Source organism: Halichoerus grypus, chromosome 9 (assembly GCF_964656455.1).
Source record: "Halichoerus grypus chromosome 9, mHalGry1.hap1.1, whole genome shotgun sequence".
Lineage (NCBI taxonomy): Eukaryota > Metazoa > Chordata > Mammalia > Carnivora > Phocidae > Halichoerus > Halichoerus grypus.
In genome coordinates, this window is record NC_135720.1 from 30,011,029 (window position 1) to 30,031,790 (window position 20,762).

The following is a 20,762-nucleotide window of genomic DNA, read 5'->3' on the forward strand; positions in this document are numbered from 1 at the left end:
GCTATGCTCATATAGGCACATGTTTCTAGGCTGCTGAATCCTTCTATTTATCTGCATATTAAACAAGATTGAGATCACATGTATATGCAGTCATGTCTACTCAACAAAATATTTTGTCAAGTCTTTGACAATCTGAGATATGAGAGAAAGCAAAATTGAATTAACTGGTGAGGGTGAACCTCTTAAATACTAATGAGGGTGAGCTTGTAAAATATTACTCCTCATATTTACTCTGTTAACTGTCTCAGATCCTTTGTTCATTTTCCTTCTGAGATTCCTTACTAATCTATGCAAGCTCTTATATGTTGAAGAATATTAACCCTTTTGCCTGCTTATACTATTCCTTCTGCTAAAGTTCTTCACCTGGCTCACTCCTATTTGTTCTATAGCTCAGCATCACTTTCATTCAACCAATTCCCTAACAATGAATTGGATATCTAAGCAGTTGGCCTCCTGCTAGGGGACAGGGCTCCAGCATGAACAAGACCTGGTAGAGGGAATAGCAGGTGTTCTCAGCTCTGAAGTGAGTTGAGAGTTATGAACTATTCATACATGAAGAAGGGCTGGCATGGCTAGAGTAGAAAGAGTGGCACAAGACTGGGCTGCAAATGCAGGGAGGGGTCAAATCATGCCTTCTAGGCTATATTAAGGATTTTCGCATTCACATTTTCACAATGGGGAACTAAAAGAGAAGCAAGAAATGACATGAAGTATTTGCTTTTTAAAAATATATCACTGGCACTTCTGTAATGGGAGAATGGACTGGATGATAAGAATGGTCAGGAAACTCAGTCAGGGTCTAGTGGAGCAGTCCTGGTGAGAGAGGACAGCAGTGGAGACCAGGGTGGATGAAGATGGAAAGAAGCAGACAGAAGAGTGACATTTTTGGGAGATGAGGGAACAGAGTTTTGTGGCTGATATGGGGAAGAGGAAATGGGAGATGGAAGATGACTCCAGGTTTGTGGCCTAAGATACTATTTACTGAGACAGAAACACTGGAGGGAGAGCATGTTGCAGAGGAGATGGGAAAAGAAGGAGGGGTAAGGATTCTGTTGGAGAAATGTTGAATTGAACGACCTGTGAGACATCCAAAGGAAGGTCCAGAGCAGACAATCAGATAAGAGTCCATCACTCAGGACAGGTCAGTCTAGATTAGAGGTGAAAACCTGAAAACCCTAGTATAGAAGGTAATTAAAACCATGATGGGTAGGGGTGCCTGGGTGGCTCAGTTGGTTAAGCGTCTGCCTTAGGCTCAGGTCATGATCCGAGGGTCCTGGGATCGAGCCCCACATCGGGCTCCCTGCTCAGCGGGAAGCCTGCTTTTCCCTCTCCCACTCCCCCTGCTTGTGTTCCCTCTTTTGCTGTGTCTCTCTCTGTCAAATAAATAAATAAAATCTTAAAAAAATTAAAAAACCATGATGGGTAAAATAAGAAATCAAAGGAACTAAGACATCTGATCCCTAACACTGAGCCAGGGTATCCCTACTCCTGAGTCCCATTACCATGTTGCTACGCAAACCACTATCACAGCATTTTCCCACACTATAGTTAAATTTCCTATTTATTTATATTTCCCTGGTAGACAATAGACTCCTCAGACACATGATCAAATCTTACTTATTTTTGTACCCAAGCCTTAGCATAGTTCCCGAGACACCAAACACATTCAATAAAATGTCTGCAAGAGCTTAACTGTTAGCTTGAGATCAAAAAGCAGTATACACACACACACACACACACACACACACACACACACACAAAAGTATAAGAGCTTAGACTCTGCAGTAGATCATTTAGGTTAAATCCAGACTCTACCATTTACCAGTAGTGTGGTGTTGGGTAAGTTATTTAATGCCTCTGTGCCTCAATGTCCTGATCTATAAAAAAGGCAGGTAACAGTACCTATCACAGAGTGTTGCAAAAGTTGACATTTCATGCAAAACACTTAGTACAGTACTTGTACACGGTAAGCATTCATATTTAGCTATCCTCATTGCTACAATTATAATCTCCTTGCTTCCTCTTCCATGAATAGAGAAATGTTCAAAAATGGAAAGGATTTCCAATTATTTGTTGTGGTCCTTAAGCTCTGGAACACAAAAACAGATCATGTTCCTTCAAGTCTAAAAGCAAGGGGGTAAAAATAAGGAATATAATTTTGATGTATCTAGTAAGTGAAATTAGTATTTAAAAAAATAAATTTAGCAGTGATTTTTTTTTTTTAAAATCCCCAATAATAATGGAATCATTTCAAACCAAGTGTTGATTGTGGGGGGTTTGGGGCAGGGGGAGCAGGATTAGGGGAGAAAGGGAATAGGAAGAGAGAGGGGAAAAGAATCTGAACAAGTCTCTTACATATTACAAAATGTGTATTTTGCTAACTTTTATTTAGCTGGGTACTGGCAAACACAGGTAGACAGAAGAGTGACATTTAGAAATTAAATTGTAACACAACTGTTTATCATGTTCATTTCTAAGTGAAATTTATTACGTTCATTTCATTTCACTTGTAAGGCATCAATTTTCTCCAGCAGGTCTTATATGTCTATATTTTCCCATATTATGGGCTATCATTTCAAAAACTAGTAAGTTTATCACTTTATAGAGAATCTTGATATTTGTCCTAACTTACCCACAAGTAGCTACAATTTCTGAGACTAATCAAGCCATTACCTGATAATAAGATAATAAAAGCGCATACTTTTAAAAAGATTATTATTTTCTTTGTAAGTGTACATGTGAACTCACTAGGTGGCTAACAAACCAAACAAGCCCTCTTTCAGCTTCTGTCTGGTTGGTGTCAGGCTTGGCAGGCATAAAGCTCAAACTTCTCTGTATTCTGATTTTTATTCAGGAGTGGAATACAGGGTTCAAACTCAAATGCTGACAGCTCATCAAGAATTTAATCAAGAGAAAGCACGGCAAGGTGAAAACACAACATGTGAAATTTTCTATTTTGACAGTTTCCTTTCAACTGCTTTTACAGGTTTACCCTTCATATAAACTGTGTGCTCTAGTGTAGACAACCTGTTTAAGGTCTATGTTGTGCATGACTGCCATTTTAAGAAAAGGAAGGTAGAATTATGAAGTAAGTTAGCTGTGGGAAAATAGTATACAGACTTCAAACTTTTCTAGGTAAAAAATAGTTTTTACTACTTAGTAAAAAAGTAACACACTTTAAAAAAAGCAAACAGGATTAGAGAATTAATCTTTCCACATGTAAGCACCATTAAGAATTCCTTATTTTTCTCAGAGCTGTCAGGTTTTTAATAATTGGGGGCCGTGTCACTGAAAAACAGTCAGTATGGAGAACGGAGCTAAAGAGTAGAAGAAAGCCGTAACATTTTTTAAACTGGAAATTAAGGTCTGTGAGAGAAGTCTAAAAATATTTTAAAATAGCACAAGAGTAAGCTGCATAATTAGATAACATACAAGTAAAAGAAAGGATTCTTACACAGAACATAAGAGTGATAACGAAGTTTTCTGACTGGAACACTAGTTCTTAACTATTAAGAAAAAGATAAAATAAACACCATGAAAAGCCTCAACCCCCAGAGATATTGATTAACTAACCTTTGTAGAGCCCTAATTTTTTAAAACGTTTCTAAGTTGTTCCTAATGGGCAGCCAGTTGGGAGCCACTGGGCTGAAACGCCACAATAGGTCATCAAAATAATGGAATTTCCCTTTCAGCAGGTCCTTAAAATGGGCTCTATTCTCATATCAGGCCTGTTTATCATTAGAGAACATCAAGACTTCTGCACTCTGTTTACCATGCATTGTTTCCTCAACTTGATTCACGCATGAAACCTTCACAATCTACCTTGTCCTCAGCATGGTATGAGATGTTTACGAAGTTCACTGCTGAATCTGATGTCACAGCTGGAACTCCCTCCTACTTGACCTCTCCAGAAAATAAAACACCGGGCACTCTTGATTCTCAAAATTCTCCCTTACCACCCCCTATTTTCTGGCTTCTGAGACACCTTTCCTATGTTCTCCTGTCATCTCAAATACTTCTTTCTGCTCCTTAAATTGGAAGTACTTAACTGAAATCCATGACAGTCCCTGAAAAGCTCAACAATAGGTTCCAGAGGTGAGGAACTCCTTGAAATTGTATACACACAAATTTGGATGCATACCTGAGGCTTTTTTTTTTTTTTTTCATATTCTCAATGAGTTTAAGATCCCCGAAGGTTATAAACCACTGCCATAAATCCTTTTTTTCTTTAAGCTTTCCAGGCTTCAATTGCTATCTATGAGTTTATGGCTCCTACATCAATCCTAACCTATCAGAGATCTGAATCCATATTCCTAACTGGCTGTTTGGCATATTCATTAAATTAAACCAACATATCCAAAATTAATCAGTCCCCTCAGAAATACTTGTGGTCTCCTTAATTCTTAATTTCAGTCAATGGAGCCACCCTCCAACACTCACACACCTAAATCGGATTTCAGAATAATCCTTCAGCTCTTCTTTTTCTCTTTACCCAGTTAAATTTTCATCTAGCTTCTTTTCTGCCTCCAAAGCATCGGCATTTTATTTTAGGCTTTCTCATGTCTTTATGGCGACTGCCTTCTAACGGAACTCTGCCTGCAGTCCCCACAGTCTAGTCCATCTACCAAATAAGCTACCAGAATTATCTTCCTAATTGTGCCACACCCCTGCTTAAAGAAAAGTCTCTTGGCTCTCTTGCATGGACAAAATAGAATCTAGCTTGCTTGGCTTGGAACGCAGTGAGCTCTACGTCTCCAATTTACCTTTTGTAACCTAATCTTCCACTTCCAACACACCTTAACAATCTCAACTTTTTACCATTTCTCCTGCAATAGCAGATCTTTTCCTAATTTTGTATTTGCCCAGGATGCCCTTTCCTCCCTGCTTCAACAGACTCGTTCGTACTTGTAATTGGATTCACTGAATATGCAACTGATGTGAACCAAGCACCGTGGCTAGACACCGGGCATACAGCTCAGAACAAAATGGTCAGGTAAGGTATGCTCACGGCAGCTGTAGAATCTGACAACAAACAGACATGCAATTAAAACAATGAGAGAATGTGATCTAGGTTATGAAGGAAATAAGATGACACGAAAGAAACTCTAGGGGGAATGGTGCAGGCAGGCTTCTTAACTTCCTCAGAGAAGACAAATTATTAAAATGAGATCTTTTGCGGGATAAGGAACCAGTCATGAAACACTGAGAGAGGGACTCCGAGCAGAGGGTGCTGCAAAGGTACTGTCCGTACCATAACTGTGTGCTAGACTGTGGGCACCGCACTCCTTGAAGAGAACTGTTCAGTACAAATGTGTGTCCTTAGAATTTGGTTTAGCTGGCACTTGGTCATTGACTCAATAAAGAGTTGCTAAATTTAATGAATAAGGACAATTAAAAGAGAGAATTATGGGGCTGGGGAATAAGTAGGAAGGGTAGACATTTTTCACGATTACAAATAAGAATCTTAGTAGCCCCAGACCACTCAAGTTCTCTAGCAGCATCCTATTATTTCCTTTTTTAACTGGCTGGTATGTTCTGCTTAGTGTTCCTACACCTAACAAGTTGTTATTGGTCATTAGTTTAGACCCCCAAATCCTGAAAGGTAATTGTGTTTCAGGAGCTCTTACAAATACAGAAACATGTTTCTGACCTAAGGAAAGAATTGTTTTAATTAAAACACACATACAGATCCTCAGCACTTTTGATGTACATATTCCCTCCCCTTTCTCCTAAGAGTTACATTCTCCATTTTAACCCCAAGGGTCTTTACACATCCATATCCTAAATTCATTCCATGATAGCTGGTTAGAGACTAGCTAACAGGTCAGTTACTTTCAGCACACATCAATCATCCAACTGAATGGGTATGATGATAAAGCCATCGTTCCTTTCTTTAGGAAATGAGAGTGAGGATATAACAAAAGACAAATTAAGAATGTAACTTCAGACATTTGAAACTCTTCCAATTTAACAGGCCCCAAGCAAAAAGCCTAGGAAGAGTAAATTAAAAGGCACATGTTCTTAATGGACACACAAATTGAATAATTATCCAAGCAGTACTGTAATATGCACTAAAGCAGAATTTTCAAGACCACTGATCAGCTAAAGGTTTTCTCTGCTATACTAACATAAAGCTTTACATTAGCAATATGCTGAGAAGATGATGATAAAAGTGTTATTCCCATGGCTTTTTATCAGTTACAAACTGTTGAGCTGTGTCACATACTTTAGGTCCCCCATCACTACCAAAAAAGGAGTAGAGAACTGCGTTAAGAAATCTAGTGTACCTTTGAGATTAGCATACCAAGTTCATGCTGAGGAAGGTCTAATGAACTGGTGACTTTGCCTTCAGCTTGGTTGTGCCTGCCACATCTACCCTCACCTGCCACCAGCGGAGCTCCTGGGATATGGTCAATCCACCATGAGCAGTTAAAGGATGCTTGTTACAGCGTCACTAGGTTACACATGCATACAATAACTGGAGATAGTCAAGAAGCTCACTTTAGCCATAAGCTGGTAAGAAAAAAAAAAAAAAGGCTTTGTTGCTAAACAAAAGTATGTGGAAAATTAAAAAGAATGGGGTGGTTCTTGTTCCACAAAAGCTTCAGGTTTCATGAATCTTAGCTGAGGTTCAAACAATGATGGGTTCTGTAAATGTTGACCATAGTCAAAAACAAAATTCCCATCTTCATATTTATACTTTTGGATTACACATTAGCTTTGTCTTTATATCTCAAGGACAGCAACACCTGTCCCTAAGAAAGTGTGGTGGAAAGAACATAAGGAAACATTAACAATGTGTTAGTCAAACCTTTATTTCAAAACAGGCTTTTATTCTGGGCAATATGGACACCATGGAGACCTGTTTTTGTAAAAATTTCCCACTTCAGTCCTTAGAATATCTAAAATTAAAGGATATATGTAAATGTGTATGTATATATCAATATATCTATATCTATATAGATATCAGTGAATTAGCCATGACCATTTCTTTGCTTATCTCAGTATTTTTCAGATTCAGAATCCATGATGGCTATGGGAATAAAGTTAACAATACTTTATCAATAGTAAATCAATCTGGCCAACGTAGTGATTACTCAACTAAATCAGCAATATCAACTAGACTTCATTCTCTTTAAACAGGAAAACAAAAGCCACATCTCCAAATACAAGCATACTGGCCAATTTTCTTAGTGGGGAAAGGTATAAAAACCAATTAAAACCAACAAAAACAGCACAACATGGAAGAAAGAGTTGTAAAACTCTACTCCTGTACAATTAAAGCAAAACATATTTTTAATAGTATGTTTTATATAAACTTCTGTAATACACATTTTATAAAAATATTATTTCAGCTAAAAACCAAGAGCTGGATATTAGCCAAAAAGGGAAAGAACAGTTTGCAATTCATTGTATAAATGAAAAGGCAGAAACATTTATTTTCTGTCAGCAGTTTCAAGTGTCCATATAACTAAACTAAAACATTTGGACTTAACTTTAAAAAGCGAACCATTTCAATAACAGCCTAAACAAAGCCACAATTATCAAGTTATTCCCCTGATTAGGTAAGCCTCAGTATATGGTGTCAGCCTTACCATAAACAAATAATTTTCCAATCGTATGCAGTCACTCTTGAGCCACCTGAATTACTGGAGCAGAGCAGCAGTTTCAGCTACTTCTAAAATTACAAGAAAGCTACTATGTACAACATTTATAGTGACACAGAAAACTCAAGTTAAATGGCTTGACAAAGACACCAACAAGTTTCGAGTTTACCACCATTTCAGGTTATACAAGCAAAAATAGTGTCCTCTAAAGAAAGACGAATTCTGCTAAATGAAACCATTGGGGTCTATTCCTTTTATTCAGAAGCACCATACAGCAAAACAAGTGGTCAAGTCCACAGGGTAATAGCATTTCAATAGCTGCAACGTGGTGCCAGACCAGGCTTTGTTGGCCTTCCTTTTCCAAGAAACAGAGATGTCTCTTTTTACTTAGTCCATCTGCCGTAAGTGATAACCAGATGCCTGTGTGATAATTCAAAATTAAAACAAAGTACTTCCCTCCCCCCAAAACCTAACAGCAGAGATGAATCCAACAGTCAGTGATCGCAAATCAAGAATTCCAGTGCTTTAATAGAAAGTCCCCAGAAGGAAGAAACAAAGCATACAGCCAGTTCACCTTTAATGTGCTGCCTAGTAAGGCTGCTAGGAGCATCAGCTACTAGTTTTTCAGCTCACTATGCTGAGCATTGTTCTGGCGCTTTACACTTAGCTCTCACAGCAACCCCCACAGGCTAGTACTAATATTAACCCCCTACTGTGGTTGAGGAAACTGGGGAATCCAGGCAGTGAAATAACTTGCTCAAGGCCACATCACCAAGAAGCAGAAAACCACTGTGCTGAACACAGACAACCTGTATCCAGAGTCCATGCCCTTAAGCGTTGTATCAACCCTAATCCCAAGAAAGCATAACTGATTTTGATCAAAAATGTTCTGCCTCACAATGAAAATACCTGTAATTTATCAGCAAAAGGAGGTTAGCACCTGATTCTTTGGAATTATTTAAACAATAAAAAATTTTCGACTTAAAATACTAAGAGTCATCCACACATGTCCTGAGAAAACTCAACATCCACTCTGATTTGCAATACTCTTGACTGATGAATGAATCCTGTGTGGTCAAAGTCGCCAGCCAAACTTTTGTGCTGCATTTTTTTGGTGAAATTTTAAACAGTTTCATTATTGATTCTTGCATGAAGGCCGATCTGAACTGTCCCAAAATTTACATTACTGTATTTTTTAACATTTAATGGGATCCCTAGCAGCATGTCTCCCATACAAAACAAGCCACTTAAACCAAACCTTGAATTTTATCACCAGTCACAAGATAAAACCAGATGAATATAATTTCTGATACAACCTGTTTCTTTTTCATTAATGACATACTTCTGGAATCTTGGTTTTTCCACAACTACACACACACACACACACACACACACACACACACACACACTCCATCTCCCTACTTAATAAAAGGCTGTATCACAATACAAAAGTCAAATTTGCATACGTGGCCTGGAAAGACCTCAAACACACACATACTTTCTCCTTTTTGAAACTGCTCAAGGTGGTATTCTTGGGACAAGAGGAAAGATTGCATCTACTCAAGGCAGTAAATCATTATTTTTATCATTTGAATTGGTTTAAAAAAAAAAAAAAGGCCCTAATCATGTACGAGAAATTTTTGCTGCTTATAACTTGTAGCCAGCATAAAAAAGTTGAAATTGTAGGCAACAAGAATTAGATTACTAATTAGATTAGATATCTGAAAGATTCCCCTCATCTACCAGACAACTCCCTGAAGTGGAAGAATAAATATGTATATATCCTTTTATTAAAATGTTAATCTTCAAATATGAACACACATGCATGACATTAATATACAATAGGATAGCAACTCATGGTCCCGATCCTCGAGAAACTTCTAATTTAGCAGGCATGATGAAATCTGTACACCAACAGCACCAAAGTAACAAAGGATTTAAAATTCACATTTGTGATGTAATGTATGGTGACTAACATAACGTAATAAAATAAAATTAAAAAAAGATAAAATCCACATCTGTGTGTCGTGTTTTGGTATTCATGTACAGCATTTCTCTGCTATCTACAAGTGCACAAAAAGCACCTGAAAAGAAACACCTTTCATCCAGCTGTACATACCTGACGTGGCATCAGGCATATAAAAGGTGCAACAAATATAAATACAAATTTCAGGAAATCCTTGTTTTTTAATTTAAATGTCACAACACAGCTATATTTTCAAAGCACTACAGGTTTTCGGTTAGAGACACTGTGAAAATACTCTACTATAAATTCTTCTAAAGTCAATTTAAATTTTATTTTTCAAAGCAATAGTAATTTCATCACATGGTCGATGATGCAACAGAAGGAAATCAATCACCAGATTATTACAGACATCCTTCACCTAAAAACAACACTGACACCCACTCAACTAGATTATACAATATTTATTTTAAATGATGTGCCACATCCATAAGAAATAACACTCTAAAAATATTCAGTTGCATATTGCACATGTATTTGTTCTACTTTAGAGCAAATTCTGCACATTCTATATATGTATATAGTAGGTCCCCTTCATCTGTGGGGGATATGTTCCAAGACCCCAGTGGATGCCGAAACTATGTAATACCAAACCCTATACATAGTACGTTTTCCCCTATACATACATAATTATGACAAAGTTTAATTTATAAATTAGGCACAGTAAGAGATTAACAACAATAATAAAACAGAACAATTATAACAATATACTGCAATAAAAGTTACGTGAATGTGGTCTTTCTCAAAATATCTTCATGTACTGTACTCACCCTTCTTTTTGTGATAATGTGAGATGATAAAATGTCTGTGTGTTGAGATGAAGTGAGATGAACGATGTAGGCACTGTGACCTAGTGTTAAGCTACTATTAACATTCTGAGGATCATTTGCTTCCAGACCATGGTTCACCAGGGGTAACTGAAACCATGGGAAGCAAAACCACAGATAAACAGGGAACTACCATACATCCACAAAAATTTCGAGACAAAAATTTTCCACATAAAGAAAAATATGTGGAAATCACTTCAGTTGTTCCCTCAAATTTGGCAAAATCTAATTTCAGTCAAATATTCAGATGCAAAAATAATCAGAAAAGACTAATGTTAAGAAAAGTGTTTTAGAATAAGAATTATGAAAATCTTAGGTTCAATTAAAAGCATGCAGTAAAATCTACAATACTCTCTTACCTTTAAAAAAGTGACTATGTCTACAGTTATAATACTGCCACGTGAACTTCTAAAACACCTTTAATTCTGAAAAGTTACAATATTTCATACACGCCTTATTTCAATACAGTCTTTTGAGTCTCGGCATGAGGCTCCTCACCTGTTGTATTGCACAAATAGAATGAATACAGACATGTGACATGACCACTCCAATTCTCCAAATAAAGGGGAGGGATACAGAAGGAAAATACAACAAAGTAACATTAATGAAAAAGATGTATAGGCCAACCCCATATGTTGAAAACTCCATAAGAAACAAATAATACATATAGCACAAAAAATCATTTTGACATGATTAAATAAGGAGAGGAACTAAAACACCACCCAACACCGGGAACGTTGTCGTAGAGAGCAGGGAACGCAGAAATTGGGACTGTTACTAAAGGTGGAAGCTAGGGCCTGACCCCCACTCTAACACAGAAGGGACAGAGGTAAACACAAACAGGTCTAGGTGAAGTATGATGGCAACCCTGAGATTGAGGAAATTCACTAAGTCTCATAGGCACTATGAAAATCTTGGGACTCAACATCCAACAGCCTCAAGTGTGGTCATCCCCCAGGATATCCTTCACAGAAGAACAGCTTTATGAAAAGATTAAACAACAGTCCTTGATTCATTCACCTAAAGGTGACAATACTGTGTTTTTCCTCTGAGGAGTCCTAAAATGCAATTTTAAGTTTCCCAATGTATATACTTCCCATTAAAGGAAACTGCCCACCTCTTTGCACATCCGTGAACTTCCTTTAACAAGAGACACTGAACCTCAATTCATCTCAATTCCATGAAAATGCCTGAGTTAAAAACTCTATTCTGGCACCAGTCAACCAATCAAGAGCACTTAGTAGCAGATCATTACAGTTTCTGATTTTGATGGCAGAGAGTATGAAAAGAGGGGGCTGGGGATAAGGATGACACATTTTGTTTTAAGACAAGCCAGGCTTAACAAAAAAAAAAAAAAAAAAAAAGCGGGAGACAAACAGAGGCTGTGGTTGACATAATTGCCTCTCTGACTTATCAGTTTTATTTTCATCTTTAATCCTCGATTTTATATAAAGAGCTTTATTCTCACTGGACACAAAAATGATATTCTCTAGTAGGTATATGTAGCCTTTTCAGTATGCCACAGGGAAACCTCATTTACTGACCTGGAATGATTTGGGAAAGTATAAAACCATTAAATAGTGATGTAAAGCATAAAAAGGTAATATAAGCTGATAAATATGTAACTGGACATTATCAGATTGTGAATAATTCTTCAGAACAGATATCAATAAAAGTCCCTTCTCCATTCGAATGAACTGCCATTTTCTGAAACTTTAACAGACAGCAGATTATGCTCCAATAGCTAAGTCTTTTCCTTACATTTATCTTTTTCAATTTTCTCAGGGATTCTGTAATTGGTTCTTCACACAAAAATCAAACCAAGCCTGTTTCCTTTTTCTTTTTTTTTCCTTGAACCAATTTTACGGCACTGTTCTTAACCCTAAATACACAAGCCCACGCTGGTTAACTGCCAGTGTCGCTTTGGAACTGCAGGTGACAGATGCAGCCAGAGAGCTCACAGATGTGGACTGGCTGCAGTGTGAGTCTTATTGCAATGAGCACACTGACAGAGCCCGCAGATGCACATCTCTGCAGAAGGAGTCTTAAAAACCGTCATTCCCAATTAAATTTACTTTTAGGGCTCTTACTGGCTAACATTAAGCGCTTATCCCAATTCCTATCCTTGCTTACCCCAACCCACAATTCATTTTATCTTCCTTAGTTCCAGACTCTTCATCAAACCTAACTTGGTTAATAGCAATAATAATAATAAAGCGGGGCTGTTGGCATTGCCAGCACCAGGAACCGCGAAGGTGCTATTTGGGAGCCTTCCCGCCGCGGCAGAGGCCGCTGGAAGTTTTCTGGTTAGCAATGGACCCCTAGCATCTTTGCAGGATCCTTCTTTCTCTGGGTGAGAGCTTCACAGAGACGGATGGGGAATCACCCTTCTCCTGTCTTTCCTAGGGATGGCTAACACGAAAAATAAAATACCTCTTTTCTTATGCTACACCCTGCTCGATAACGCTCGCAGGCAGGGACGCCCCGCCCCCACGCCGTTATCCCTGATGAGCTCCCCAAATATCACCCTGTCCTCCTAAGAAGTGGACCCTCCCTCGGCCCCCGGACCAATTGCCCCCACCTTAGTTCCTCTCCTCGGGTCGTCCGCCCCCACACCTCCCACCCACAGCACGGCCCGGCTCTCACACACCACCCCCGGCACTCAGGCCGCCCAGTCGCCCGCGCTCCCCATCGCCCAGGGTCGCCTACGGGGTTACCGTGGGAAGAGGGGGCGGCGGCAGAGAACGCGGCGGCAGCGCTGCTGCCGGTTACGTCGGACGCGAAGGATAAGCTGGAGGACAAGGATGATGATGAGGCGGGCGCGCTCCCCAGTCTCCATGGAACTCCCGCCCCGGCCCGTTGCTAGGAGCCCCCGAGGCTCGGGCTCCGTCTTTCGTGCTTTGTTGTTCCGGGTACTGGGCGGCCGCTTCTTCCCCGCGACAATAAATAGACCAGGCGCGGGGGGAGCATAGAGACAGAGCGCGGAGGCTAGAGCGCCGCCGGACAGGGTGCCCCTGGGTTCCTCACTAGCCAGTCATTTCCGGCTCTCACTGCTCCCGTCACTTTCCCCCCGCCCCTTTCCCCACTTTCCCTTCCTCCTTCCTCGTCCCGTGAGGCAGGCCCCTCCCGCTCCTGGGCTTGGCGACGTCCGGCTATTGGGGGCAGGGACAGCAATTGGGCTGGATGTATTTTGCTTGAGGACCGTCTAAAAAGATTTAGAAAAAAACTGCGTGACCTTTATACATTTTTAGCTGATATCTAAACTTAAGTACGTAATTCCTGGCATACAGTATAATATAAAAGGACTTTAAATTTTTTTGTCAAAACCATAGAACCTTCTCGTTAGCTCATTCAACTTAAAGGTCCACTGTTTAATTAGCAAAACTAGTTCTCAACAACTAAATTTATTTTCTAAGACATTTTCTGTCTGAAAAAGTCCTCTTTCGCTTTTTCAGTTAAACGCGTTAATTTACGACGCGATAAAGCTTTCATTAAGGAATTCTAATTCTAGTCCTAAAATACAGCGACAGGGGATGATAGCGGATGGATGGATGGATAGATAGATGGATAGATAGAAAGATAGGGCAGGGAGATTAGGTCATACTTCTGTCGCCTCTCCCTTCGCTATTCCTTACTCAACTTGGGTTTGTGGCCAGGGCTCCGCTTTGGAGCCCAAGCACTTCAGTGGCTTTTTCGCGGTGTAGCCAGATCCAGGAAGGATGGACGGGGGAAGAGGGCTGCTGCAGGCTAGGGCTGGGGCGCCGGGCAGAGCGGTGGCTCAGGCCAACGGGCGTAGGAGGGCGCTCACTCGCAAGCTGGGCGCCTGGGGACTGAGACCCTTCCACGACTCTGCGCTCAAGTAGCCCTGGAATGATCCGGGGACCCCGGGAGGCGCACACTCGCCAGTTTGAACGGCCGCGCTGGGGCCCGATGAGCCCTCGGGGGGTGGCCTGAGAGACGCTACCGGCAGGAGCGAGACTCGAGTAACGGCCTGGGGAGCGCCAGGCAGTGCAGAACCCTGAGACGCCCCCGGAGCCCTACTCTCAGGCAGGCACGGGCCTCTGTTCCCGAGCTCAGTTGCTGTAGTCAGAAGCCTCTGACCCTGGATGAGGCCAATGGACAGCTCTGATTTAATAAAAGGCAACAAGGCAGAATCATGGGTACCTGGCCTCTGATTGGTGTGACTCCTGGATGAAAAATGATAAAGCCACTGTCCTTTTGGGAGAAAAGATGAAAGCTGACTTCAGAGGATTTGGGAGTATGCAACCATTTGAGTATTTTATTATTTATTGGGTCTCCAAGAATGCCTCTTGATCTTTTGCTTCCCGCTCTGTTCAGAAAAATATCTGAGCATTTAAAAGCCCTGTAGATTTATGGAATTTCCATTTTGTTTCAATTTCTGTACTAACATTTTCAAATAATATTAAATAACTAGCTTGTGTTAGGTGTAAGTGAAGAAAATAAACAAGAAGCTTGATTGGAAAGATGTCTGTATGTTAGTGAGGAGATGACTTTTAGGAGGTAACATCAGCTGTTAACTGAAAGGGATGGGAGTGGAAGGGATGTTCATAGAGTGTTACCGGCAGAGGGAACAAGATGCTAAGAGTTTGCTATGCTGGAGCATTAGAGTGGATGGGACATCCTGATCAAATCGAGGGAAAGAATGACATGAGATGAAATTGGAGAGAGACTAAGGCCTTACACCTCATGCCTTGTAGACATAGAAAGGAGATTGGATTTTCTTCCAAGTGCTAGGGGAAGTGAAGTGTTTTAAGCTGTAGCATAATATGGTCTGATTTACCAAGGGAATAACAAGGGAAAGGCCCTAATCCAGTGATTAGTGTCACTGCTGAAAAGTCAATTTTCCTGCACTTGTGACCAATTTTAAGGTCTTTATGAGGCAACTTTCTTTCAGCGGACTAGCAAGATACCTGGTATAAAGCATGTCAATTGTTTTGGAATCCCTTTTGTCACACGATTTTTGTCAACGATTTGTCTCACTACAACAGTTCCACATTCTGGAAATGGATTTTGATTTTTCTGCAAGCATCATTCTCCATAGACCTATTGAATGTCTATACACTATCACATTAGCCCATACACCATTCCTCTGCCCAAGGAATTCACTTCATGATGAAAGAAGTAAGACAATGAGGTAGAGTCTGTGAGCTTCCTTGGTCTTAGAATATGCTCCATTATTTAGGTGCCAGGTAAGATTATAATATTATTCATTATTCAGGTGCTAGGTAAGGTTAGAATATACAGTATATGTTCCAAACCAAGACTCCCCATTTACACATAAATTGATACCGAGGCTGGGAAAATAGTGAGATTTATCTGTTAGATCAGTACTACTTAAAATGTGGCATATGGACCAAAGCCAGTTTGCAAACTGCAGTGAAATCAGCAATGAAGTAAGTATAGAAATTGAGAGGAGCATTTCAAAACTTCTAGTAATTTGACATTAATATGGAATCCAAGCATGCAGTTTTATATTTATGAAAGCATTTGCCTGCAGTGGGTTGCTAAGTAAAAACAACCAAACAGCGATTCTTCACAACAGATAGCTATGCCTACTAAGGCTATTGGCTACTTATTGCTCCCTTAGTGCTATGAGAGAGACAAACTGGTTCAGTAGAGCCATTCTGAAAGAGACGGGCAATGGTAGGGTGCTACTTATATAGCTGTTAAGAGGAGTCCTTTCTGCCAGGGGTTTAGTTATCCTATATTGATCATGATCGGATAATATCTACGCTGCCAATTGAAACAACTAAATTTTCTGCCCCCCATAAGGTTCATATACTAACCAGGAATGCAGAGACCCAGCAGAGCAATGGAGTCAGGGATGTCTCATTCCTCAGGACTCTTCTCAGATATCTTCTCCTGCGCCCCCTTACCAATTGAAAAAGGTAATTTCTCCCATTATACCAGTTGAATGGTGCACAAGTTAGGGGACAGAGTCTGAAGCTGTAACCTGGCTTTACAATCCCGCCTGTTTCTCTCCCTATCATCGGATAGAGTTTGTGGCAAAGACAATGAACTAAGATGCAAGGTGATTGGCAGAGTTGCTAGGCCAGTTTCCAAGAGATAGAAACAAGAAGGGCAAAGTCCCTATTCAAAGCTTACTGTCTCAATGAGATTTCTGATAACAACCTAATGGATTTCCCCCCAAATGACATTGACTGACAGCCAAGTAAATTTTAAGGGATTGCCAGAAAGCCTTCGTCCTTGCAAAAGGCCTCTACCGGTGTGCTTGTCAAAGACAACATCCCAGTCTCGGTATCAGCAGGAAGATGAATTCAGTTACGAGAGCGGTCCCAGGAAATTCCTTCTCACTACTTCTGCAAGGCAGGGTCTTTGAGGATAATAGATAAAGGAAATCTTGACACTTTGAGTGGCTGACCAAAGATCTCAATTCTCTGCTGGAGAAGAGAAGCCTTCTTACCCTTATTCTTGTCCAACAGGATACGGTATATGCTCAACCATTGCACAGTGAGTCTCCTTTTTGCCCTTTCTCATTAGTTTTTGTTATCCTGTTCCCCACCTCCTCTATTATATATTTGTGCATTGGGGAAAAATGCATTATTTATCATTTAGCTAGATCAGGACCTTATCAAGATTGACTACACTCAAAGATCCTGAATTTGGGCTGGATGTGACTTTGAGTTTTCGCCTCCCACTGCATAGGGATTAAGCACATTTTCAATTGCATAAGGTATAGTTGCTTTATGTTAAGAGAAACTATAGATATGTAAAAACCAGTGTGTATGTGTGTGTGTGTGTGTGTGTGTGTATTTGTGTGTACACATACGTGCACTGAACAGTCAAAGGATATCATGTAGGAAACATTTATCATTTTGTCAGCCCAGAACGCCTCTCTTCCTTTAGGAAGAGTACTCTTACCTCTTATTTGGGGAGCTATGTTTCCTCTTTACCTTCCTCCAATCCAATGTGCATCCAAATGGGAGTTGCAGTAGTGATAATGATTGGCAGAGAGGCAGGTTTCTGAGCTAAGCTGGGGCAACTGTATTGAAATTGAGTTATTGCTCCCAGTTCCAAATTCACTTTATGTCTACTCTGTGAAGATGGATCTTAATCCTTTAAATATTCTTGTTTGCTAGCTATCAGAATGTTAAGTTTTATCAGTAGAAAAGGCTGGAGAGACGTTGAAGTAGGAAAGGGCTTTGCTTCCTGCTTCCAGTGTACCTCCCTGACAGGCTCTGGAAGCATGGAAGGCTTCCCTAGAATCTACTTCCTATAGCACAGGTGGCTCCCCTATGGCCACTCAGGGGTCTGAAGGACAGTCAGTGGTAAAGGAAAATCTTCCAAGGGGGCATAATTAGAACAGTATATTTGTTTGTGCACCATGTCTAGAGTGAGGGGTGACCAGAATGGGCAATTGCTAATGGTTTTTCTAGACGTACAGGGATTTGTAAGGAATAAGATTGGAAGATTGGTGACAAGGAAGTGTGGGGAAGAGATATATAGATGAATTTCTCTAAGTGGGCACAAACTGTGATGATATCTGTGTCCCATTTCGATGCACAGTAAAGGTATCCATTGCAGAGGAGACTGCTAATAATCAGGTGGACAAAATGGCACTATCTGTGGATGTCAGCCAGCCTCTTACCCAGCCATCCAGGGCTTGCTCAATGGGCCCTTGAACAAAATGGCCATCCTAGTAAGGATGCAAGCTATGCATGTGCTCAACAATCTGGACATCTCCTTAACCAAGGCTTATCTTGGCACTACTGTTAAGTGCCTAATTTGCCAAGAGCAGAAAACAACATTGAGTTCTTGATATGACCCCCTTTCCCAGGGTATGACCCAGCTGTCTCATGGCAAATTGATTATACTGGACCTCTTCCATCACTGAGGGGGCAAAGATTCATCCTTATTGGAATAATCACATATTCTGAAAAATGGATTTGCCTTTACTCCTTTAATGTTTCTGCCAGCAATACTATCTGTGAATTCGCCAAATGGTTTATCTGCCCGCAGTGCGTCCCACACAACACTGCATCTAATCAGGGAATTCATTTCACAGCAAAGAAAGTGCAGCAATGGGGCCATGTCTATGAAATTAACAGATCTTACCACATTGGCCATCACTTGGAAGCAGCTGGCTTAACTGAACAGTGAAATGACTTACTGAAGACTCAGCTGTAGCCTTCTTGGGAGGCAACACCCTGGAAAAATGACATTCTGTCTTTCAGGATATATTTTGAATCGGAGACCATTACATGGTACCCTCTCTTACATAGCCAGAATAAATTTGAATCAAGGTATGGCAGTAGGAGTGACTCTTCTCACAATTTCACCTAATAAACCACTCAGAATTTTTCTTCCCTTATCTGGAAACTTTGCTGCTGGTGTAGAGAATTTAGTCCCCAAGGGGAGAATGCTTCTTTCATGAGACGCATCAGTGGTTCTGCTAAATCGGAGGATGAGACTACCACCTGGCCGTTTGGGGTTCCTTATGCCCCTGCAACAAAAAAAAAAAAAAAAAAAAAAAAAAACAGGAGGTAATTTACCAGCTGGAGTGATTTTTTTTACTACCAAATATTTACTGCATAAATATCATATAAATGTATAAAGAAACCATTAAGACATTTATTTATATAAATATACAGAAAAGTCCCACACAAATTAGAGCAATTTTGAACTCTCTCTTACTTTTAACTAAATTAGCAAGAAGTAAAATCCCTACCCAAAGCTGTAAATATTTAGTGAAATGATATACTTTTTTTTTTTTTAATGTAGGCTCCACCCAATGCAGGGCCCAAACTCATGACCCTGAGATCAAGACCTGAGCTGAGATCAAGAGTTGGATGCTGACCGACTGAGCCACCCAGGCGCCCTTGAAATGATATATTTAAAGAGTGACACTGTTTGGGAAATTGGCTTACTTACACACAGTGGAGATAAGAAAGACAGTCTAGAACCCAGAAGATTCTTTGGGGATCCTCTTAGTACTTAATATTACATCTAATATGAAGGTTAATGAAAATTTATAGCAACCAAAAATAAACGGTAGGGTGTTTGAGGACTCAGATCTTTTGGAATTGAAGATTTGGAATTTGAAGCCAATAATCCCAACCAGCTGAGGTTCCAGCTGATTGTAGGAGAAATACAAGATGGGTAGAGGAAGATGAAAGCTGTAGATACTAATCATGACCTTGTGAACAATTGCAGAAATGAGAACTGCAGTATCTTTGCATGTTTTCTCTTGGCTTATTATATCTATGTGTTTATTTGTATTTACCAATTATTTTCTTCCTTTATCTCCTTCCTATTTCTACTTCATATTCAAGTTGTTGGAAGTTGTATTAGTTTCCTAGGTCTGCCACAAATCTGATGGCTTAAAACAACAGAAAGTTGTTCTCTTACAGTTCTGGAAGACAGAATTCCAAAATTAAGGTGTTGGCAGTGTTGATTTCTTTTGGAGGCTCTAAGGGAGAATGTGTTCCATGTCTTTCTCCTAGTTTCTGGTGGCATCCTGGTAACACTTGGCACTCGTTGGCCTGTGAATGCATCACTCCAATCTCTGCTTCCATCTTCATATTGTCTTCTCTGTGTATGTCTGTGTCTCAAATTCCCTTCTTCTCACTCTTATAAGGATACCAGGCATTGGATTTAGGGCCCACTATAAATCCAGGATGACCTCATCTCAAGATCCTTAATTTAATTACCTCTGCAAAGACCTTATTTCCAAACAAGGGCACATTCACAGGTACTGGGCACCAGAACTTAGACATATCTTCTGAGGCCATAATGCAACTCACTATAGAAGTTAACTTTACAATTGTTCTTTTTAAAATTATTTATTTTTTTTAAAGATTTTATTTATTTATTTGATACAGAGAGAGAGAGGGGGGAAAAGAGAGAACGCACAAGCAGGGGGAGGGGCAGAGGGAAAAGCAGGCTCCCCACTAAGCAGGGAGCCTGAGGTGGGCTCAATCCCAGGATACAGGGCTGGCTCGATCCCAGGACCCTGGGATCATGACCTGAGCCGAAGGCAGACGCTTAATCGACTGAGCCACCCAGGCACCCCTACAAAATTGTCTTTAAGTAACAGAATATTCAGTGGAACGGTGACTGAATTTGAGGATTAATATACCCAGCAATGGATACAATGAATCTGAAGACTCTTGTGTCTCCTCATTTGGGGAAAAGATGAGAATTTCACTTCTAAGAAGGATAGCAGTGTCTGATTACATGGAAATACAGCATCGCTTTGTTGTAGAGAGGTGTCTCTGGAAGCTCCGCAGTCAGGCGGTCTCCTGTTTGTGCATGTGGGCTCCT

At 40.2% G+C, this 20,762-nt stretch overlaps 1 protein-coding gene across 1 annotated transcript in view; it reads right to left on the reverse strand.

The window, feature by feature from the left end:
• TBPL1 (TATA-box binding protein like 1) overlaps positions 1–13,479 on the reverse strand; it is a 33,652-nt gene extending 20,173 nt beyond the window's left edge. The window contains exon 1 of the mRNA XM_036097435.2: positions 13,175–13,479. The gene's annotated coding sequence lies outside the window, so the exon portion shown is untranslated. The remainder of the gene's footprint in view (positions 1–13,174) is intronic.
• Positions 13,480–20,762: the final 7,283 nt, after the last annotated feature.